Source organism: Hesperophylax consimilis, chromosome 21 (assembly GCF_061612785.1).
Source record: "Hesperophylax consimilis isolate HC1 chromosome 21, BYU_Hcon_1.0, whole genome shotgun sequence".
NCBI lineage: Eukaryota > Metazoa > Arthropoda > Insecta > Trichoptera > Limnephilidae > Hesperophylax > Hesperophylax consimilis.
Window position 1 is genome coordinate 3,313,792 of NC_142856.1, and position 25,773 is coordinate 3,339,564.

Sequence of the window (25,773 nt, forward strand, 5' to 3'; positions counted from 1 at the left end):
GAAATGATAGTGGAGGTATTTCCTGGAGACAGCCAAGACTATCTAAGGATTGTAAAACCGATCTATATTATAAGCAATCGATCATAAAAAGTTATAAAGGAGACGAAAAATCAATCAAACTGAGCGTTCGCTAAGTTAAAACACGGTTCAGTTACACAGTATCGGTGGAACTGAACGCTATTTTCGCTTAGGCGTGTTGTAGACATATATAGAAGCCTCTAAGTTAAAAAAGATAGTATCTTAATATCGATTGAATTTGCACGTAAGAAGAAACCTATGCAAATATCAAGATGCCAGAGGTCACCATCCGAGAGCTGCTTGCTGCTTCATACACATGGATTGTTCTTTTCATAGCAAAGATGTCTCGGAATGTTCTATGTTCACACGAATATGAGGAGATAAAATGCCAAAGATTGGCAGTCTATCCCGGGATTCCGAGTTCATATTTTCAAAAAGAAAGCTTAACGTAATCTAGAAAATGGATTCCTGGCATCATTGAGCGAGAAGCCTTCCCTGTGTAGTTATCGACAAACCCGCCAAGGAAACTTTCTCGGATAATAATCTTAAGAAACCCCTAGTTGAGGAGCTTATGCCGAAATTTCTAGCAGTTTTCCGAGATAATCTTTAATCTACGGAAACCCCGCAATGCATCCAATACCATTTTCACCCGTCACGTTCGAAAGCAAGTCCAACCCAAGGCCCGAGACAGTTGATAAAACTCATAATCGCTTTTTATTAACACGCGGAAAGAGACGTGCTGTCCATATACATATACACGTAAGCACTACCTTCCCTATCTCACTCGCATAAAAATATAAATGTGTAAAAGTATTGCAATACTACAATCTTCACTTTCAAAAATAAGTGCCCAGTACTAATAACGAAATGCCCTACTATACCGTGTCAAAAGCAGTAACTAAGTACGCAAAATGACGTAGACCAAAAATGAAGGTGCATGTGTGTGCAAGGGGCGACTGGTTTGTGTGAGTCGATATAGGCCGTGCCAACCTAGGTCATTCAATAATTCGATTTTTCATGATTTTCGTCAACTTTGGCAACTTATTAAGTTAATAAAAAATAGAATCATGCCCACCTTACTGCATGAAAAATAAAACATTGTAAAAAAGACTTTTTTTGGGTCTAAATTGTAGTTTGTATAGGTACGACAAATTTATGTTCCAACTTAAATCGGTATTTTGTAATTTTAAATTTATGTTCATCAAAAAGCTTTTTTTTAATCCTTTTTTTTATAATTTTATTTTCAAATAGTAGGAATTATACATTAACTCCCAGATCATTGCTAAAGTTGCCTAAAAAATAGAATTCTTTAGAGGCCTGTATTTAATAATTTAAAACAGAAATAAACAAAATAGCTCACATCCGCACTAGATATTATTTGATAGACATATTATATTGATTCAAAAGTATATTATTCAATTTGGTCGAGTATTTTGGCCCAAAATCAAAAATTAGGTTTTTTATGAAAACTGCCGTGCAACCGTTCCTCTCAAAAGCAAGGCTATGATATAAATAATTTGTATTTAACTTTTAGGAACGATATGGGCAATATGGATCATAAAAAACCCTGAAAATATGCAATGCATTTTTAAGGGGGTCTTTGCGAATTTCTAAACAGCCTTAAAATAACTCCCAAAACAATCAAAACTTTGCAGACTGGAAAAGTACTAGTAAGATTTTTAAAGCACCCCCAAGGCAAGAAAGCCATCCACGAGTTAGTAAATTTAGAACAACAGCCAGAACTTGCAAATTGAGCAGAGCCTTCAGGCGACAACTCCCTTCAGGCAAGTTTAAACTTATAAGATATTGATAATCACGATTACGATCAACGAAATATTCAGATTAAATGTGAAACTTTAGTGAAAACGTTTGATGTAGATGTAACATTACACTGTCGAGCAAGTGGGGCTTAATAACAACATGGGTGATAATTAAAAAAAAAAATTAAAGCGCAATTACTCAAATAACCTATTCACTTAAATTAATCGAAGCGTATTAAATGAAAGCGTGCCTTACTAAAAATGTGCCCAAGACAGTGAGGTTAACGCAGTACACGATATCAACTAATAATAACAATATTGTGGTTAAGCGTATAAATCAGGCAGAAGGACCAAGTGGTAAAAATAAAATACTGAGGACTAATAGACTAGGAAACTATATTGCTTAGTAATACAATACTTTAATTTTGCAAGATTATACATGTTAAGGCGATGCCATACGTAGTAATGCAAAATCATGTGTTTTTGGTTTGAAAATTTGGTCGCCTAGAAATGTTTCAGATGCTTTAATTAAATACTGCGTAGAATACATCTTGGCCTTTGAAATAATCGAGTATTTTTTGAATAAGTCTTTTTATAAGTCCAGAAAAAAATAATGTATAGGCTTATGAAAACTGCTTTAAAGTTCAAAATCTCCTACTTACGAACCCAAATATGTTATGTATGTATGTATTAATGGTGTAGTTTCTACTTGTCAAATGTCGAAAAATGACAGCTTCAAAAGTAACATCTACCGAAATAGCGGGCTATTCAAAATAACACCTCTTATTGGAAAACCCTGTATTAAACCTAGTTTTTTTTTCATCACTTTTGATGACTTTATATCACCTTTTAATGGTGTGTTGAATTGTCAGTTTGAGGAGTTATCACGGAACTGTCTCAAAGAATTAACGTAAAAATTAATTAGGGACAGAAGTTGGGTACAGTCGATGTTATTGTTTAACCTTTGTTGCAAATATTGAAATGTACGCTCAAATTTATTGTTTAATTTGGAGTTAAGGCGATGCCATACGTAGTAATGCAAAATCATGTGTTTTTGGTTTAAAAATTTGGTCGCCTAGAAATGTTTCAGATGCTTCAATTAAAAATGCGAGTAGAATACATCTTGGCCTTTGAAATAATCGAGTAATTTTTAGATTTTATAAGTCCAGAAAAAAATAATGTAAAGGCCTATGAAAACTGCTTTGAAGTTCAAAATCTCCTACTTACGAACCCATTTTCGGTTATGATTTTATTGTATAATGAGGCAAATGAAGTTATTTATAAAATGATCGGAAAAAAATTAAATATTTATGCCTGAACATCCACAAAATAAAATAAAAGGCACTTTTTTGCCATGTTTTTTTCTTGTATAAATCAAAACAGGCGGATGGTGTTAAGCGGGAATTGAAACCTTATCGCGGATTGCGGCTCAATTTAAAATATTACACAACGTAGTGCATCGCCTTAACAAGTCACCATTTATACATATTATTAAGATTCTGTTAAAATAAAATATTCTCTGTTATTATAACATTCTATAACTTAATAGAATTTATTTTATATTAATTACTATCTATTATCATAAACACCTCTTACCTCGATTTATGTCAGGTCTTATACAAACCTAGCATTCATTCAACTATTATTACACTAGTAGATATTTCTATTTAATTATGTATTGTCTCACTGCACTACTATTAACAACTGTATCACTTGCAATAATATTTTGGTGTACACATTACTTGTTCTGTAATTTATTACTCATATTCTCCTGTATGCTTATAATACGATGTATCACTCTATTGTAAAAGCCATTTTATGGCGTTTAAATAAATACATAAATACACTCTTTTTTGTTATTTGTTTTTGGGGTATTATGCCGTGTTGCGTTAACTCATTCTTTAGCCAACGATTCGGAATCGTTGGCTAAAGAAGGAGTTAGCGCAACACGGCATAATACCCCAAAAACAAATAACAAAAATACTTTTGGCCGTGAAAATCTTAAATCATAAATACACTCTTGCATAATTTTATTGACTACATGTTCTTCAGCACTGCAGTCCTAAAGTATTTATTTCAACAAGAAAGATCTCATTGTCTTATTCGCTACGCCAACAACTTAAAGAGCTATATTTAAATTAAACGCGCATTGTAATCTTGCCCGAGCTTAAATAAACCAAAAATATGTTTCAAATTGAGCAGCAGAGGGTTGTGGGAGGGAAAGTGATTAGTCCGACGGAGAAAAAAGGGCAGAAGGGTGTTCGGAACAAAAGCCCCGGCCAGCAATCGCCCCGTGTAATTTATTCACGAACTAGAATAAATTCCCGCAGGCAATTTTTTTTTACATTTTTCCCTCTCGCCTTGTGAAAAATACATCACAGTCATGTGACCGCGGATTACAGTCGGGAACTTAGCTTTTTACCATTCCCCTTTGTTACTTCTGGCGTTCTGGCCTTTCATCGCGGTTACTTCGTTAATTAATCACGGGGTCGAGTCGCTAGCTGTAAGTCACGCAGTTGACATCATTCGGGTAGAAAAATGAGGATAATATTATCACGTGTCTTGGGAGTTTTTGTTGTTGTTATTATTTTTAGAATATAACTAATAATGAATCTTCCTACCAACGAGATAATTTGACAAATCTAAGTCCCTTCACAACCACGACTTGATAATTTTTATTAAATGAAAATAATGAGCTTTGTTTAAACCACACAATACAAATTATATACATGTTCCAGAACCAAAAGTACACTTATGAATTTATTATTATTTAATTAGCGTAGTGGTGGCCTGGATTTATAAAAAAATAATTGTGTTTTATTAGGGAGCTGAACATTGAAACAAAAAACCCAAGAGAAACATTGTAGAATTCAAATAATTATAAGCAATATTTCAGGTGACTAATTATTGCTTATAATTATTTGTTATCCTTTATGCTATGCATAAAACCTTGTCTTATAAACATTAGTTTATAATTACAAAATAATTGTGGAATTCAATCGCGAGTCTAAATTTAAACGGAATTGATAAACGTCGCTACGCACCAGTATATTAAAAGTCCTTATGGCTGTTTTACACACCTTTTTTCATCCAGTTTGTCTAATCGAGATGAAAAATGGGACGTGTTTTATTTTGGTAGTTGGTACCGCGAGATTATTATCGATTTTCGTACATTTTAAGATGGCGGACATTATTTGACGTATGTCACCTATCACTGTTTTACGTAACTATATTGCGTGAAAATGTTGCATGTTTATTCAGTTTTATATTTAAAATATTAGTAAAAGACTACAATATCTATTTATTACTGATTGTGAATGTGTATTGCTGTTAGATATTGTAAATTTCGCGTGTATGTTTGATGATTTGACATTTTGTTTTGAGGAAATAATATAAGAATTTTATATACGTACAGTTAACTCATTAAATAAAGAATATATATGTGTGTTAAGTTGATATTGTAACATACTTTTATTTAATGTATAGACACATGGTGAGTGGTTTATTTATGAAAACAGGGTTGTGAGAGCTGTTGCTTTGACATCTGCGCTGCTGTGTTTTGGTAGTTCCACCTCATATATTATACAAATATCGTGCCTATCAAGATACGATGATCAGGTAGGAAATTATAGGTGCCTATAAAAAAACATGGCAAAGGTTCAGAGACGAACGGGTAGACCAAAACATCGATTGGGTTATGACAAAACACGTGACAAAGCTCAAAAATGACAGTGACAGATGATTTCATGATCGTGATCTATGGTTATGTTCAAGGTGTTGCCATTTTTTGACGACTTACTATCGTCTCAAAATATTTATTTTTAAACATCTCTAATGAAATCGTAAGTATGAAAACAATGAACGTGTAAAGCGAAAAATTTCGTGAGGGTCTCGATATGGTGATCGGTATGAAAAAGTATGGTGTAAAGCAGTCGTTACATACCTCCTTGTAATCGGAGGCAATATCGGGGCAATGGTGGGCACCCCAGATCGCTTCCTCGATCACTGCGTGAGTAGACAAACGGCCCTAACTGCGAAATCGGAACTGACATCAAGTCGGCTAGCGTTGAGTCACCCAGTGTGCGATGGTGCCCAGTATCGCTATCTTGATCAATGTTTTACACTGCGGCAGAGACAGGTGTGTAGACAAGAGGCTAATTTTAACCCCACCGCCACTCTCCCTAAATCGCCTCCAACTGTCCTTTTAGTCATTTTCGGGGCAAGAGGGGACTGCGGGCGAGTGTTCCAAACTAGTTAGAAAAACTTCTTTGCAACTTTCAATATCACCGGTGTGAACAAACACATTCAAAGTATCTTATTTAAAATTATTATCCTGCACCTGTACGTTTCTTTAGTCAGCGCAGAATTCATTATTCAACCAAACATTCAAAACCTCCAAAAGCATTACTACAACAAGTAAAGTTTTTAAACTTTAATTAGGTACCTATACAAAACGATTCACGTTTTGTGTTCGCTCGATCTGTAAAATCAATGGGCACAGAAAAACGTGCCCGGCACTTTATGTCATGCTACAAAATAGGACAATTATTTGATTCGCGTTTCGTTTCAATTGTCCCTGTTTTTTTTTATTTCTCGTTAATCTCTCCCCAGGAAGGTCCGAAGTACAACCGGTGGAATAAAGCTGCCCTAGAGGATAAGCGTGATTTATTAACGGGAACCCGCTGTTTACGTATTAGGTTTGTGCTAATTACGAACAGGGGAAAGTGGATAACAGTTACTCAAATTTTGATTATTAAAGACACGAATGGGGAAAAAGCTATAAACCCTAAGAATTATAATACAGTCCTGTTCACTTTAACTTGTGCTGTGTGCCTATTGAGTTAACTGGTTCAGCGCCAATCACTCCCATGGGCGGAACAATAATATCTAATTTTAAATATTTCTTCAATAAAACACGACTCGTTTGAAATAGAGCAAAAAATAACAATGCATTAGTTGCATTTAAATATACACTGTGAATTTTTCATGCCTAAAACATTAAATAACAGAAAAATGTGTTTTTAATAATTTTCTGAGCTTACTTTGAGATTTTTTTCCATCACGGGGATATCATATAATTAACGTTTCGGAATAACAAATGTATATGTATTATCTTCAAAAATAACATATTGTTTTTTGTAACTTAAAGAGTTAAAGAGAAACTTGTTATAAATCAGTAGAAATTGGGTATGCGGGGGGCTTAACGACGTAAGTGAAGAAGGCGAAAACAAAAATACGCGACGCGCGGCCCTGGTGTATTGGAAGTACCTAGGTCGAATTTGCTCTAACAGACCTAGAAAATTGACCTTTCCACGGAATTTAAAAAATAATAATTCTGATAAACGCATTACTAAAATCTCAGATGTTTCTAAATGAATACCTCGGATAGTTACTAATTCATCGATTAGAAAAATAAAATATTGTACTTATAGCTAAATTATACAGGGTGTATCGGCACGTACCCGACAAACTTTAACATTTGGAGTAAAAAATGTTATGGGCACTTTGCTGTCCGGTAACATTTTTTTCAATTAAAAACAAAAAAAAATATAAAAAAATCCACACTCCGTCACTGTCATTGTCACTGTTTCTCGTGTTCAACAGCTGTTATTAGCAAGTGTGTCAAAAAGCGTGTTCGCTCTTTCTTACAAACTAAATAATAATAGTTAAAAATGAGACGAAAGGTGCCATGCCATTTCGTTGTGATTGTAAAAGCGCGCCAATGTAGGTACGTACGTATATTATTCAACGAAACTCGAATAAAATATTGCCAGATGGGTTTTCAAACTGTGACAAAGGATAAAACAGTGGTGACATTTGCTGAAAATATGAATGGTAAATTTTTTATTTAAAAAAAATGTTACCGGACAGCAAAGTGCCCATTATTTTTTACTCCAAATATGCTAAGGAATAGCTGGTTAAAGTTTGTCGGGTACGTTCCACCCGGATACACCCTGTATAGATTTATACATTTTCAAACCGTTTTACCTAAAACAATGTAATGGTACGGTACTGCTTTATTAATCTTAAATATAAATAACTTATATCCGTGGGTATCGGTCTGATAAAAAAAGATATGATAGTAACGAAATAATCTGAATTAAAAAAAATGTGAGCTTAGAGCAAACCCCTGTTATTAAAGTCTTGTGTCGCCTGAATGCTAACAAAAGCTACAGGCAGCGAGCGTTAAACAAATCGAATCATCTCCGTATCAACAACAAAGAAAAAATGAATCATTAACTTGCATATTTATAGTTCGTAATATAATTTCCAAACATCTGTGTGATTCAAATTGATTGTGGGTGAGCAGGAAATGACATTGAAGGGATCGTGTATGTAAAAAAAAAATTGAATACGTAATACGTTGAATGACGAATGGTAAAAATAAAAACAGTGGGCTGAGGCCACTTTCCAGAGGTCGCCATTTAACGGCAACACACTTGACACTGAAGAAACATGAATAGTGAAACGTGGTCACACACAATAACTGCAAAATTATAATTATGTAAATGAATTCGTAAATGTTTAATGATTAACAAAGTAATGATGAATGTGTACAAAAATTATAATTAATACTAGCACACCTGGGTGTCCTAGCACAGTGAAATCTATAATTTTACAATATGATTAATTTGATACGATGGTTTTATACAGATATCCCCAGCACGGTCGCGCTGTTGATAGCCAACATTGATAAAACAATAAATTATAAATCGACATACGCTAGCAACACTGGTGGTATTATCGATGAATTGACAATCCTAAACGTCAAGTTAACGTTATAGTTAGTAATAAGATAGATAATTATAGAAATATATTATATTTTGTACAGCGCCCTTGAGGTGATTTTGCACAAAAGCGGCGCTATACCAATCATCCAATTATTATTATTAGTCCGTGTACTTTTTGACACTAAAAAAGGCGGTAATTAGTTCATGAGGTCTTTAGTCATAACTAAATATTACATGGAGATGAATGATGGACTTGCCGAACGTCACAGCAGTGCTGCCAAGGTATGTTATCTATGTGATGATACTGTGTCAACGCTTAATTAGCAGCGAACCTCTTGCTGGCACTGTTGGTGGACGCGGTGCACTCTCTCGTTGCAGCAGCTGGTCCTGTTTCCTCACCACCTAGGATTCTTGCTGCAGAGTCTCCATCTTCGTGTCACCTGTTTCTGTACTTCATAACCTGTTCCTGTACTTAGTTTTATTGAACATAATTTCAATTAATTTTTGTAATATTTATATTTTTTGTAATACTTGCATCAACTGTAAAGCGCCCCTGAGGTGATATATCACAAAAGCGGCGCTATACAAATTGTCCAATAAATATATAACTAACAACTTTTGTTTCTGCAGGCTAGAACGGAATCAATTGATCGCGTGTTAGACAATTAATAAAGTCTATGGATCGTATACACGATTTCTTTCAATTCTAAGAGCTTCACCTCCATTATAAGTCAGTTATTTTGCATAAAGAACGCCATTATCCAAAAAATTGTCCATATTGACAGCTTATCCGACACTTTGGAGGCCGCGCTAAAAGCAGTGGCCTTTGTCTACCGATTGTTCGGAATTCTGCTAGCAAATATGGCTAACTGACACATAGATGAGGGATTTCGTCAATACCGTATTGACATAGGGCTTTATCGATCGTCCGCGTTAGACCTCCTGGTGTTGACGTAATAGCCCAATAAAATGGTGAATCAGCAAAGTACGAAAGACGTGTGCTGAAGTAGCCAAAAGTACCGAACGATAGTTTATATTATGAGTCGTTAAATTTATATAGTGGGTAGTCTTTACTACAATGATGCAAGATGATATATATTATTTTATTTTATTTGATTTTACGCCCAGCTGGACTTTAATATATCTTACACCAACATAATATACCCAATGAGCTGTCTAAATTTATACAAAATAACGTTTTTAAAGCATGAATTATAACTGATAAACTAAATATGATATAATATTATTAAAACATGTAACAGTAACATAAAATAAAAAAAAACATACTAGAAATTAAAACGATATTTTAAGACAAATCACTAAACTACGTTACCCATGCTACTATAATTTGTAGGATTCAGCAAAGAGCTGGTATAGATGACGCTTAATTCTATAAATGGAGTCAGTGAAAAATTCAATAATATTCCCAAACCTGATCATGCATTCTATTGGTTAGTGACTTTAGTGAGTGTGTGTGATAGTTGGTTGTGTATGTTTGCAGAAAAATCATTACATTTTATCTTGTGTTGTGTTGTCACGAGTTACGCGGTTTTGAAAATTCTGAGGCAAAAGGCGAAGTCTTCATAATTCACTGCGCTACATACTAGAGGTGAGGCTTATTTATCGTACCCAGTAAAAGTACCGGGTATTTTCATGCGATACTTCAAAATCTCCAAAATACCTGGTTCCAGAATACTCACAAGTATTTTATACTGGGACTAAATATTTTTAATAGGTACCTTTACCAGGTATTTCTGATGGGTATATTTAATAGGTATTTTTGATGGGTATTTTCAGTAGGTATTTTTGATGGGTATTTTTAGTAGGTATTTTTGATGGGTGTTCCTGATGGCCATTTTCGACTGGTACTTTTTACGATGATTTTTTGAGATCGGAAAAATGTGGGGAATTTTTCGACAGGGAATTCCGTAGCTACCTCCCTCCCCCGATGGATTTGGAAAAAATGTTGTGGGGAATCACATATGATTTTTTTGTTGGGAATTACGTATCGCAGAAATTCTGGAACAACCCTCCCCCCCCCCCCATGGATTTCAAATATTTTGTGGGGAAGTACAAATTTGAAAATAAAATTGTGGGGAATTATGTTTCACAAAAATTCGAAGAATTTCACAGGTCGGTATTAAATACTTTTGAGTATTTTGTCACCGGTATTTTTTACCAGGTATTTCTTTGTACATGTACTCATTGTACCCAGTAACGAAAAGTACTCATAGGACCCACCTCTACTACATACCGTACCGTCTGTGGTAAAAACAAGTCGTTTTCATGAAAAGGAGATAGATGGTTGTGAAAGAGGAACATCATTAGACAAACGTATTTCTCAGAGCTTCTTGAGAAACTTGCAATAGAACCTTAATATAACGTGTATAATTGTGCAACTGGTAAAGTGTAATAATATTCCCAAGTGCACTTACCTACTCTTTGAACGTATGCACTCGGGAAGATTGAGCTCAAAGAGCCAGGTGCGCTATTATTGGATGAGAACCAACTGTTACGAAATAATAATATGCAGGTCGAAGAGCGAACGAAGTGTTTTGAACATTATTTGCGGGGGAGATTTGCATACTCGACTCTGTTCTCGAGAACCTACGCAACATTGCTGCACGATACATACAAAGTTTTCATCTATAAGAATATTAATTCATGTAACACTTGCGACTCTAGAACATGGCACACTTCAATTTATAAATACACTAGGTGACGTTTATCCGGAGTTTCTCGACTTTTTTCTACTTTATATAATACATAAACTTTCCGGAAGAAATTCTCTAAATGATAGTGAAAACCATATCAAACTCCGTTGCATAGTTTAGAAGAATTAAGCCCACAAACAGACAGATGCGGATAATGACTTTATTTTATACTATTTAGAGATACCAATCTATTGTAGCGATTACGAATTTACTAAAAGTTTATCAGGAAACGGCCTGTAATCCCGTTTTTGGTGCATTATCATCTGGGATGTTCCTGAACGTTCCTGACTATTCCCGAATGTTCCGGGATGTTGTTCCATGTTGTGAAATGCTCTCGAATACTCTCTAAAGTTCTGACTGTTCGGGCGGAACTTCCAGACATTATATCTTCAAAAGCACGCCCTTCAGCTAAAAACGGGAACCTTCTTCATGGATGGGGGATAGAGGGCTACCACACCATATAACTTACTTGATCGTACCGGGACTCCTTTCTGGTTTTTAGCGGCACGCACATTGTACACTTACTTTTATAATACGTATATATCGATTAACCTAAAACAAATACTTCCTTTGGACAAAAAAAACTTCAGACATTATAATACGGTGATAAAAAATAGGTACAAATCTTGTCATATAAAGGATTTTGTGAATATGAATTATAGTCTATGGTTTCGGTGTAGCCATATTGCCAAAACTGAATTTGTCGGTCGCTACAGTTGTCAAAACTGCGCCACCGAACTGGAAGTTAAAATCTGGGTAACATTTATTTCTTGTACGATAATGCACAGCTTTGGAAGACCTCTGGATTGACGGATAACGCATGACGAATCACGGACTCGTAAATAACAACATCATTATTTGACATTGGAGACTTGATTCTGAGAGGACTTTGTAATATGAGAACATCTACCGATCCTGCACCCAAACGGGCTTTTTGTCATTGAGAAATTGTTGACAAGGCTACATTTGCTTTGAAAAACCAGCCGAGATGATATTCCTGCATGCCACGCTGTTCATATACAAAGATGCTTCAAGATCAAACGGTATCACACCATATTACTACTTTTAGCAAAGCCCTTTTGCTAGACAGAATTAGAATGAGGATATTTTTGTTCTAATATAAATCTTGCATTTTCAATACTTCTTTAAGTCTGAATGCAAAACCCAATCCTTTACAGATCAGTTTCTATAATTTGGACCTTTTCGCGTTAATGGAGTTCTGATTACTCATTAAATTCGACAACATTAAATGCCACGCTGTGGTGCAGACTAATATGTTAATTGATATTGCTATCACCAAATCCCACGATAAATATAATTAAAATACGATTTTATTTTGTGCGAACGATTGCGGGATCTTTTTCATACAAAAATTAAATTTCGATTTCATGCCAAAATACCCCACCAAAATAAAAATAAAATTCGAAAGGTGTAGTAAATATCTAGTATGGATATGTGCTATTTTATTTATATGTGACTTAATGGTAATTACTAAAAAATAAGCTTGCCTTCCCCTACTATGCAAATATAAAATAATAAAAAAAATAATTGTTAATAACTTATTTTGATGTGCTTAAATTTAATTCATCGATTTACGTTGGAACACAAATTAATTTTAAATTCAGGCACAAAACCGTCTTTTTTACGATGTTCTATTTTTAAATCTATTTATTTAATGGTATTTCCATAGTATATTGGGCACGATTATTTTTTTAATGATTACAATCATTAAAAAATGTCAAAGTTGTCTCTAAAGAGCGTAAAATAGAATTATGTAATGGCATATATTTTATAATTTAAAACACAAGATATTTGATGTACCTTTTGATCACAAAAATATTTATTCAGTTCGGCCAAGTATTTTGGCCTCAAATTCAAATTTAAGTTTTGAAAAAAACTTTTAAATTCTTAAAAAATAATTTCAAAAATATAATCTCAACTGATGACACCGGAAAATCTGACACTAACTAAAATCCGCCTTCTGTGTCTTTATCTCACCCATATCCCGTTACTTCCGCAACAAAATGCTTGGCATTCGTTATCGTAAGCCCCTATCACAAGAAAAACTGCATTCTGCAAACCGTTGTTCCGAGATTATTCAAGAATGTGCATTGTTCAAAAAACAATAGTATCCAATTCCTACAAAATCAGTCAACAAACTGACGATCAACTTCTGGTAATTGAACATGGTGTTCGGTACAAGGTACAAGCAAGATTATTATGTGAAAAACTTACGGGAAAGTTGCGCAGTGTATGGGGAAACTGCGACCCAGTTGGGAAAAGTTGCTCAAAGTTGCGCAAAGCTGTTGTTGTTGGTTGGGATATTCTTACCTGTAAAAAATAATAAAAATAAATGAGTTTTCCCGTTACACAGGCCGAGGGAATCATTTTGTAAAACTAAATAAGTAGATCGTTTCGGGAGTATTATTTGTATTATGCGAGGTCAAAGTTACAACATTTGGAATAATTAAAACGTATGAAGACTTTGTTTCAGTGGTGAAATAAAAATATGCAGAAAAAAAGTTAATTTTTACGGCAAAAGAAATAAGAAAAATTAAAGTAATTGCGAGTAGGTTTATAAAAACATATTTCCACTTCTGTATTTTTTTAAAGTTGGTAACTTTATGAATAAATTAAGGCGATGCCATACGTAGTAATGCAAAATCATGTGTTTTTGGTTTTTTGCCATACATAATTTGGTCGCCTACAAATGTTTCAGATGCTCTAATTAAATACTGCGAGTAGAATACATCTTGGCCTTTGAAATAATCGAGTAATATTTAGATAAGTCTTTTTATAAGCCCAGATAAAAATAATGTATAAGGCCTATGAAAACTGCTGAAAGTTCAAAATCTCCTACTTAAGAACCCATTTTCGGTTAAGGTTTTATTGTCTAATGTGGCAAATTAAGTTATTTATAAAATGGCCGGAAAACATTTAAACATTTAAGCCTGAACATCCACAAAATAAAATAAAAGGCACTTTTTGGCCATGTTTTTTTCTTGCCTAAATCAAAACAGCTGGATGGTGTTAAGCGGGAATTTAAGCTTTATCGCCATCTACGTAAGGAGTGTTATTGATGGCGGCTCTATTCAAAATATTACACGACGTATGGCATCGCCTTAACACTCTTTTTCATCGCGTTTTTACTTATTCAACAATATGCAAAGGCAAAATGGTACTTTTAAAGCTAGAATAAATAATAAATAAAGAAATATGGATATCCGCAAAGAGTGCAAGGCTGATGTAAGCGCAACGCGTACGATTAAGAAAGGGAGGCTTAGATTGTTTGGGCATGTAGAGCAAACGAGCAAAGAAACTTAAGTAGAATATATGACGCAAATGTGAATGGTAGCAGAAGTCGGGGACGCCCGAGGAAGACATGGCACGATCAAGTGTATCAGATACTTGAGTCGGGCCATGACAAGAATCAGAAGAATAGAAGAGTATGTATGAGACGATGTATGAATGTGAATGAGGCAAGGAGTGTGTGCCAAGACCGAGTTGTTTGGAGATCCTGGGTAACAGCGTGATGGTTAGTTAGAATAAAACAATATAGAAGCTAAATAGCTTATAGAACCTAAACACACGAGATAAACGGTTAAATCTAAGTGAATTTATTGGCTTTGAGCCGCAGTAAGCAGTTTCATATGTTTCCATATTAATATTTTGAGGAATAGAATTAATTGACTAATATGGTAAATGTATATTTATGACACCAATCGCTCAAGTGGTTTTAGAAACGATGATTTGGTTCAACAATTGTGTTGGACCAGAAAATCCAGACGGAGTTGTATATTACAAATTTTATGACGCTAGTGATATAAAGCGATGAGCTTATGCTGCTTTAGCTAACATATTTAATGTGCAATGCAACAATATAAATTTTAATCACAGTAAAAGCATAATAAAGAAAAATAATAATACAGGAATAGTAAAAAATATCCAGAAGTATTTACGTACTTGTAAAAAGCATTAACTTTGTGCCTCGTCAGATTATTTTTTAATATTCCCCTGAAGAAGGAAGGGTTCTTCTGAAACCGGTAAAGTTTAAATTAAAGTAAAGTGGTCAAAAACAAATTTATGTGTTTTTTATTGTAAAGAAGTATTTAACGTAATGGTTATATTAATCATAAAAAATACTAATTTCGTTGTGCAATCTGTTCAATGAATTCGGATTTGCTTCGAATTGAAGTGTCATTTTAAAAATAGGAGCTGATTATGTGAAGAATTCAGACAAGCGATAAAGTACATAGATACCTATAATATAATATTTGAACAAAAAATATTTTTATTTTTTAATGATTAACTAATGTTTATAAGACAAGGTTTTAAGGATAACAAATAATTATAAGCAATAATTAGTAGCCCGAAATATTAATACAAATTGAGGTGAAAAAAATATAATAAGCAGTAATTGTTGATTGAGGTACTAGTACATATTGAATCATTTGGCGGCTTTAAAATAAGCCGAATAGCTCAGTGGATACAGAGCACCTGACCTGACATCAGAAGGCACGGGTTCAATTCCCGTTGGCGGCATTTATTTTTACTCGGGAGATATTTTCAATTTGTATTAATATTTCGGGAGACTAATTATTGCTTATAATTATTTAAAAAATATTTTAATGGTCTTTTTAAAATTGGAAACGATATGTCACAAATGTGTTAATTTCTTAAGGTTAATCTAGACAAGTATCGTCCTGAAGGTTATTTTTCACAAAAACGGCACTGAACAATTTTTTTTATTTTTTTTTTTAAGAAAGACAAACATTCCCGGGTTACGAATAACCTGACAATATTTAAAAATCTCCTACTACCATCACAGAAAGCTGAAAATGTGGCTTGTGTTGTGATGGAGGACTTAGCCAGCCGAGGAATTGAACACACTACACCTGGGTGAGACCCAAACGCGATGTCAACTCGGTCACCGACCGGAACTATCATTAATGTCAGATTTTGTGATTTTTAGCTAACATGCGATAATTGTCAATCCTAAAATAATCAGAATATCTCGTGATTTTTCACGGATCTGCGCTCGTTTGAAATTAATAATGATTCCATTGCCGTCACGTGTTGGGGCCACGGTGATTTCGACAGAGCACGGTCACGTGGAGAGGCATGTGTATGAAAAATGCAATGTGTTAACATCGATCGCATATTCGTTCCAAATATCGCTGAAGCGCTTATTGGAACCGGGTGAAGGTTACATGACATGACGTCACATTAGAACGATGGGACGGCACTGGCACTGGCGCTGGCACTGGCACTGGCGCTGGCGCTGGCACCGGCACCGGTACTTGTTCATATCGAAAATACACGTACGAGTCATACATAGTAAATAGATTGAATACGAATAACAAGTAGTATGCATAGGTACCCGCTAAGCAAATATAAGTGCAACAGATTGCTAACTACATAACAATCAGTCATTTGTACAGCCATAGAAACATAAATGAAAGAAGAAGGTTGTTGAAAGATGAAACAATGGTAAAACACTATTGCATAAGTGACTCGAGGACGAAAGAGGGACTGGTGTAATGGGTTACTTGAAGTAATATTTATAGTCAAGATATAGTATATTATTATATATCTTGGCTAGTGATGGGTAAATTCCCGGGAATTTATTTTTAGGGAATATTTCAGAAAATGGGAATATTTCGAGAATTCTCGAATCCTACAACGAAATTTTATGTTATTTACAATGTATTATATTGATAAGAGTATGCTGAGGACGACGACAGAATTTTTAGAATTTTTTGAAAATACCGAATTTTACCGAAAATAGCTGTTACATAGATGTCAGAACTCCTTAAGCCTCTGACATTTTACCATGTTCTAGAACTGTCGGAATAATTAAGTAAATTTTGTCAAGTAATATAACTAAAAGTGTGTTATTCTCTATTTCTAACACTGTTTAAATCATATTTCTCACCGTAATACAAAATGCGATAGATTACTTTTATGAGACTATGAGACTACTATTATACTATTTATGTGTCTGGCTGGGAGTATACAGGGTGTCCGGGGGGTAAAGTGCACTAAATTCGAGGGGTGAATTTACATGATTTTAGAAGTAGAAAAGATGTACTTTTTTCTAAATTCTAAGGTTTAAACTACATTTTAGGTTAAAAAGTTGAATTTTTTGTATGGGAAAATAAATAAAATATTCTTTTGGGGGAAAAATATTTAAGTGTGGGAAAAAAAGTTGGAATTTCGAAAAAGTTTTTTTTTTTACTTGTACAATCACCATCATGTAGAATCACCTCCCGAAGTTAGTGCACTTTACCCCCGGACACCCTGTAGATATGTATCTTCCAAAAAGGCTACGGTTGTATGTTGTCTGTGAAGAATATCTCCCAAAGTTACCTAAGGGGTTAATTAATTTTGTTTGTATTTATAGTTGGCGAAGTGCAAAACTGCATGAGAAGTGGCCGCCTTGATTAGGTCTCTCCCGGTGGAAAAACAACCGAAGCATAACATTGTCACAAGGAAGGGCATTCAGGTAATTCATTATATCATGTTTTTATCTGATAAGTCTTAAAGCCTTTAATAATTTGATATTTTCGGTCAGCCGATAAGCACGTGAGGTATATGTTTTCTCCCCCACATTCTCCCCTCTATATTGAGATAGAAAAATTCACGGAATTCAATGTTTGAATGACTCAAAAACCTACTTCCATCGGCGAAAAATGTTGGGCAATGTAGAGGATTTTGCAAGATTTGTCCGGCGAATTTTGCCACACAATCCGTACTTCCGGACTGTATTTTGACTTGTTTGAAATTTTTCAACTGTTCAATAAGAAGAAAAAAAAAACATTTGAATAAACACCGAAAAACTGTTTTACAACTCGGGAATATTCGAGAACTACATATAATATATTTTTTATATTATAATATCTACATAATATATTATAATATGTAGATTTTATAATATCTACACAATATATTATGATATGTGGTTATTATAATTTCAACATAATATGTAGATATTACAATATCATCTACATAATACATAATATACTATAATATCTACTTAATATATGATAATATGTAGATAATATAATATCTACATAATATATTATGATAAGTGGTTATTATAATTTCTACATAATATGTAGATATTACAATATCATCTACATTATACATAATATACTATAATATCTACTTAATATATGATAATATGTAGATAATATAATATCTACATAATATATTATGATATGTGGTTATTATAATTTCTACATAATATGTATATATTATAATATCTACATAATATTTTATAATATCTACACAATATATTAAGTAGATATTATAAAATCCATCATAATATATTATAATATATACCTACATATTATAATATATTATGTTATAATATCTACATAATATATTAAAATACATTAATATTTTCAGCGCCCTTGAGGTGATTTCTCACGAAAACGGCGCTATATAAATGAGCCAAATATTATTATTAAATATTAAAATATGGATATAATATATTATAATGTCTATAAACCACATTTATGCTTGGTTCATCATATTTATTTACAAGGTCAATCAACAAAATACAAAATTAGGTAAGTACTGCGGGATATCTTCAAAATATTATCTAATAATTATTACATTTACCTGATTTTTTTAATGGACCTATTTTCTAAACGAGTGAATTTAAAATATTAATGTTTAGTCTTAATAAGGAGCTCTACCGACGTCAGAATTAAATATCGACGAGTCAACGTAGACTTATCGATCTCGTTTGTATAACGAACCAACAAATGTCAGGCTATTTTCAGAGTTGAAATTTGAATAATCAATACATACATAATATATTAACACTTGTAACGACTGAAAGGTACACAGTACCTAATAAGAGTTAGACGCGAAAGAATTAACCTTACAGAATTTTCGAGGTCGGAAGTTTAAAAAAACCTGAATACGTTTTTTTATGGGAATATGAACGACGGTGAATTAGACGTAACATCATTATTGATTTCATACTTCGAATATTACTTAAATGGCAGATTTTTTGTTATATAATCTATAAATATTGGACAATTTTTATAGCGCCGCTTTTGTGAGTTATCATCTCAGGGGCGCTTAGTCAACTTTTTGAATCGATATTTTTTTTGTGGGAGCTTAGAATAATATTTTTTTTTTTAAAGATTTGTGCGAACAAAAAAATAATCCTTACATTTAAAAAAAGTTAATACCTGCTCCCGACAGTCTGCAGCCAGTGTGACTACGGAATCCCAAATAATTGGGGTATGTTGTTAGGCTGAAGGTAGTGGGGAGAGGAAGGAGATGGGGAAGAGGAAGGCGGGGGAGTATCTGGCTTTTCAGATCTGGTTACCAAACACGGTTAAAACCATTTTATGCAACGTTTCAATTCTGAATGGTGGTCTTGCACCAGGGCGATACTGAGAGAATCTTCAACTCTAGAACGTGGCGCAAGTATACTATACATTGCGCACGCCGGGATTTGAACCCGCTATACAAGGAGAAAATATTTTAACACTGAAAATTCGGCTGCATAAATAATTCAACCAAATGCTTAACAATGTTCGGGGGTGTAAGTAAGACAGGGTTCCATGATATTTCATCTAAATGAAAATTCAATACACTTTTAAAAAGTGATATAGAGTCATTAAAATTGATGAAACAAAAACTAGGTTTGATAGTTACCTATGTAACCTATTTAACCTAGTTTTTGTTTCATCACTTTTCATGACTTTATATCACTTTTTGGAGGTGTGTTGAATTGTCATTTTGATGACATACCCGGTCACCCTAAGACAGCACGGAAAACAACATCAACAAAACAATCAAAAAACTAGAATAGACAAAGACAAAGAAATAAAGGAATATGACCCTGTTCTGGTCGAAACTTGTAACGCCCACCTGTTTTATTTTTGTACAAAAATGTACGAATTGATAATAATTCTTCACGATGTACACCGGTACACCTGCATTTACAGAAACACAACTATTTAAAGATCAGATGAAAATATTACAACAGCAAAAATAGAAATGTTTCCGAGAACGTTTAGAATAGATTTATTTAGAATAATAAATTTCTTTACAACAAAAAATCCCGACGTTTTATTGGGTAGGGGAATATTCTCGATGCACATTATAATTTAAATATAAAAAATCAATCACTAAAAAAACTTTTTTTTTAAACTATAATACCAACAACTATTTCAAAATGTCTTTTAAGGCGATGCCATACGTAGTAATGCAAAATCATGTATTTTTGGTTTGAAAATTTTGTCGCCTAGAAATGTTTCGGATGCTTTAATTAAATACTGCGAGTAGAATACATTTTGGCCTTTGAAATTATCGAGTATTATTTAGATAAGTCTTTTTATAAGCCCAGAAAAAAATAATGAGGCTCATGAAAACTGCTTTAAAGTTCAAAATCTCCTACTTACGAACCCATTTTCGGTTATGATTTTACTGTATAATATGACAAATTAAGCTATTTATAAAATGATCGAAAAAAAAAATTTTATGCTTGAACATCCAGTGTTAGCGGGAATTTAAACCTTATGGCCATCTACGTAAGGGTTGTTGTTGATAGCGGCTCAATTTAAAATATTACACGACGTGCATCGCCTTTCACCCTAAACTTAAAAAAATGGTTCTGCTGAGGATTGAACCTTACTACCCAGGAACTGGAGTCGAAAACTCCGATCGGGTAGGACCGAAATTTATTTCGTATATTAACTGCTGTAATGTCATCCGATTTGATGCGTGTGAGTACGTGACTGCCAATAAAAGTTGATAGAACGCATGGTCATCGACAATGGGTCTATCTGTAGAGTTTCATCTCGATCGGATGTCGGGAAATGGGTTAATTTCCGCTTTAACGATTTGCATTATTCAATTAATTCATTTTAGTCCAGAAAACAAAAAATAAAATTTCAAGTAGATAATTTATTAAGGCGATGCACTACGTCGTGTAATATTTTAAATTGAGCCGCTATCAATAACAACCCTTCCGTAGATGGCGATAAGGTTTAAATTCCCGCTAACACCATCCGCCTGTTTTGATTTATGCAAGAAAAAAACATGGCCAAAATGTGCCTTTTATTTTATTTTGTGTATATTCAGGCATACATATTAAAATTTCTTTCCATCATTTTATAAATAACTTAATTTTCCACATTATACAATAAAATCATAATCGAAAATGGGTTCTTTAGTAGGAGATTTTGAACTTTTAAGCAGTTTTCATAGGCCTTTACATTATTTTTTTCTGGGCTTATAAAAAGACTTATCTAAAAATACTCGATTATTTCAATGGCCAAGATGTATTCTACTCACAGTACTTAATTAAAGCATCTGAGTCATTTCTAGTCGACCAAATTGTCAAACCAAAAACACATGATTTTGCATTACTACGTATGGCATCGCCTTAATGTCAAAACTAATATTATTCCTAATAATGTTGGTAATAAATATTCACATAGCGATACGCAATCGACGCTGTATACAACAGTTATCCACACTACATGATAGGTACATACCTTCACTATAAATTACCTACCTACACAGTTAGTACAGAGTTAGAGTACGCGTACAGCAAGAAAGGAGATACGGTGCATGGATGTAACAGAAAACCATTGCGAAATGGTACGTTATTGCATTTCACATCCGTAATGCAGGCGAGAAGTTTGCAATACTTAACCGTATTTATTATACTTTGTAGTAACAGGCTAAGTTCAGGATGTACTGCCGACTTGTCTCGAATGGTATTATTAATTAATGTGATTTTATCTAGAGAGCCTACACGGCGGTGTATCCTGCCTACATTCAATCCAAAATAATTTATAATATGAGAATTGCACTTTAAAAGCAATATCATTATGAGATAATTAATTATGTTTATTGGTGAACTTACATTGCAACATGAGTGCGATTCATGGGTAGAAATTGAAAAGAAAAATCTACATCGAATAATAAAATCTTAATAAACGGACTGCAATGTTTAGAACACATGCGGCAGGTGGGAATGCTGTCCTTGTTCTACCGGTATTTCAATGGACGATGCTCCGAGGAACTAGAGTCGTTGATCGGCATGGGTGCATAGCCGGGAAACACGCCAAACGTGCGCCCAACGTTTGTATATGGTTGACATTTACAGGTTCTCGAGTTCAACAATCAGGCTATGGGGTGATTTGACGGCCGCTGTGTTTCCTCCCTCCTACAACATGGGTCTGTTCAAGATCCACGTTCACTCCTGCCTCTGGTCAAAAATACCCTCTTCACAGCACCCCCAAAGACGACATAGCTCATGGCGGAAGGCTACCTATGTTGAGTTAATGAAAAAAATAATACTATTTTGTAGAACTATTTAAAATTATGCGGTAGCGTCTGTGGTAAACTTTTAAATACAAAGATAAAACATGGTGTTCTCTCCTTCTAAATCTCTTTTTATTGTTATTTTTCGTTATATTTATGCTTTAGTATTATAATTATTATTGAATGAAGAATAACAAAAAAATAACAAAGCAGAAAAAGGAAATGCAATGAGTTTTATGAGTACTTGTCATTTGGTGACAGATCTAGCACTATGTGGCTCGAATGTTTAATCACCCAAAGACAAATATTTTAATAAGCATGTTTAAATACATATATTTGATTATTTAATATTTATATTTTACAATAAATATACAATGTTTACACGTCATACAGTATTTTCATAAAAATAAACAAAAATAGCCATTCCTCAAAAACAAAACAAAAGGCTCTTGTGTTTGTCTCTCAATTATACAAAATAATATGAGTAATTAATTAAATATTGTAAATAATAACAATTATTTAAGTTAGTAAAATGTAAGATTTATCAATAATACATTATAATGTTTTAAAATAATAACAGATATGTGCACTCTTATAGTGGTCTAAGATAATTTTTCAATTTTAGCTGAAATTCATGATTATATAAGTATACTTATATCCAGTGGCGGCCAGCTAATATGTGCTCCCGAGCGCCGAACAACCAACAAGATTTCTGACATGACTAATCACAATACGAAACTCGGTTCGGTTATAATATCTCATTCAAAAGGTACCTACTTATTAAGCGCGCATAACTTGCAGACCGACTTTGACTTGTGCCTATGTTCGTAGTAGTTCGTTTTCGATTGCGATCCAAAATTTAACTGCTTTGTCGCATATTCTGTGGAACAGTCGAAAGCGTGGGTACATACCAGTTCATACTATTCTTTGCAAATAATACCACATCAAGGACGGCGTTCGGGGTTTTACCACCACATCAGAAGGAACGGTTTATTCAGTAGAAAGTTAAACTAAAACGCGTATGTTTGATATTATTGTCGATATCGTGGTTTCAATTTACCATCTGCTATTTTTCAGCGAATGTTCCGCTTCTTCGATACAAGCATACAGGATAAAACATGTCATTAAGAGATGAGTGATGGTCAGATTACTTATTATCAGTTTAGTCAGTACTCGCCGTTGCCGGGCATTGTATTGTCTGTTAAATTTAAAACTTTTCTTACTCTGCGAAAGTTTTGAAGTTTAATTGCAGGTTATATCGATCTTGTATATCAATTATTAATAAGGCATATCAATTGCAACCCAAAACCTGAACTGATAATAAAACAAGAGTGAAAATCTGGATCGAAGAATGTGATAGTTTATTTTGTTTTACGTGTTTAATTTACGATGTTGATTCAGTTTGGACAATCAGCGGTGTTACTGATGTAACTCACCTTTCTGAAAAAATCAAAAAACATAATTCTTGTCATTTACATTTACAAAAAGTTTTGAGCTTAAAGGTTTTAGGAAAAGTTGACATCAGAATGCAATTGGATTCAGGCTACCGTGCCTAAGTTAAACACCATAATGAGCTATTTAATAAAAATCGATACAGGTCAAATTTCCCAGAACATGATTTCAATGTGACGCTTAAAACGTATGACTTCCTAAATAAAGTTCAGTAAAAGGTGAACTCTGTGCAATTTACGCCCGCGACGATTTTTCAAAAGCTAACAAATTAATTTAATTTTACAACTTTTTTATAGTACTTGATTATTAGAAGACTTTCCCGAGACTGTGAAATTACTAAAACTTTTGTGCACCATTCATGACCTTTGGAATGACCTCAGTTGAAAGCTAAAGATGTTTCTCAACGTTAAAAAGAATAAAATCTTATTAAACACGTTGAGCCAGGACAGATTGAACGCACTATCAGTGTTAAGCATTGATAGAGGTCTTCGTTAAACAAAAGGAGCAGAGAATAGAACTTCTTTATAAATAGGTATGTACCTTTATTTAATTTATTTTATGACTTAATGTTGTAATCCGGTGAACCCCCACATATTTTGACCACCGGCCGCCACTGCTTATATCCTGATGAAGAAATCATTGGCTTTTAAACATGTTGACATTTTTTATTAAATAGTGGTGTAAACAAAGTATGTTATTTTATGATTAAAAAAGACCTTAATGATTACTTTGAAAAACACTTTAGTAAATAATAAATTATCATCATCCATTTTTAAGTGATTTTATTTTTCCCGTTACTGCTGTTTCGCTTCAATTTTGACAGGTTGACAAGCTGTCAGCTGCCTGCCACGCATAAGAACAAGAGTAAATAAAATTTTTAAAAAATCAACCTGTAAAAAAACAAAGTTTCTTTTATCGGGTTAAACAAAATTGAAATTTTTTTTTAATTTTCAACCTAACTGCGCCATCTCTTGGGCCGGCTAGTAGCCAATTTCAAAGATTATTTTTTTTTGGTTTGACAGAAGATTGAACCTTCCTTTTCAGGTACTGGCTCATAAATTGCTATAAACTTATAAAATATCCTTGTATACGGATTGATCTTTCCTCTTGCACCAAATCACGATTGGGTGGGACCGACATTTATTTCGTATATTAAACTGCTATGAAATCATAATATTTATTAGAAATGCGTATATCTCCGCGTGTGTATGTGTGATTGCCACCAAAAGTTCATAGAATGTATTGTCATAGACAACGAGACTACGTGCCGAGTTTCAGCTCGATCGGATGTAAAGAAGTGGGTTAATTTCCGCTTCTAATTCTAAATCTATTCCCGAAAACAAAAGTGCAATTCAAATTGATGTATATAAAAACAACAATTAGCAAGCAGAAGTCGTGGATAATGGAAGTAACAGAATCTTATCAAGTGGCTACTAGCCAAGTAGCTACTGTTGTGAAGTATCTTTCAAGGTCAAACAACACTATAAAATAATATATGGTGAACAATTAGCAATGTAATTGAATTATTATTAGGTTGATTGATCTTTTATCTCAACACATAAATCAAACAACCAAATAAAGCGGTGAATTTTTGTAGGAACGTTTTTTGTAACAATATTAAATTTATTAAAAAAAAAACTTAATCGGTGTGTTACAAAAAAATCGGAGAACTTCAATTAAAATCACGTAAATAAAAATGATCAGATAATCTTTAGTATTCATTCTACATTCTAAAATTCCTATTCACCCGTACAAGTATAATCTATTAAGAAAATGTTTATTTTTTTATTAATATAT

General features: G+C 33.5%; 1 protein-coding gene and 1 non-coding gene across 2 annotated transcripts in view; one reads left to right on the plus strand and one right to left on the minus strand.

Annotated features, from left to right (window-relative positions):
• UBL3 (ubiquitin like 3) overlaps positions 1–25,773 on the minus strand; it is a 428,822-nt gene that overhangs the window by 277,260 nt on the left and 125,789 nt on the right. The gene's annotated exons all lie outside the window — the stretch shown is intronic.
• Positions 15,693–15,765, plus strand: TRNAS-UGA (transfer RNA serine (anticodon UGA)). Its single transcript has one exon. It is a non-coding gene; the product is annotated as a tRNA-Ser (tRNA).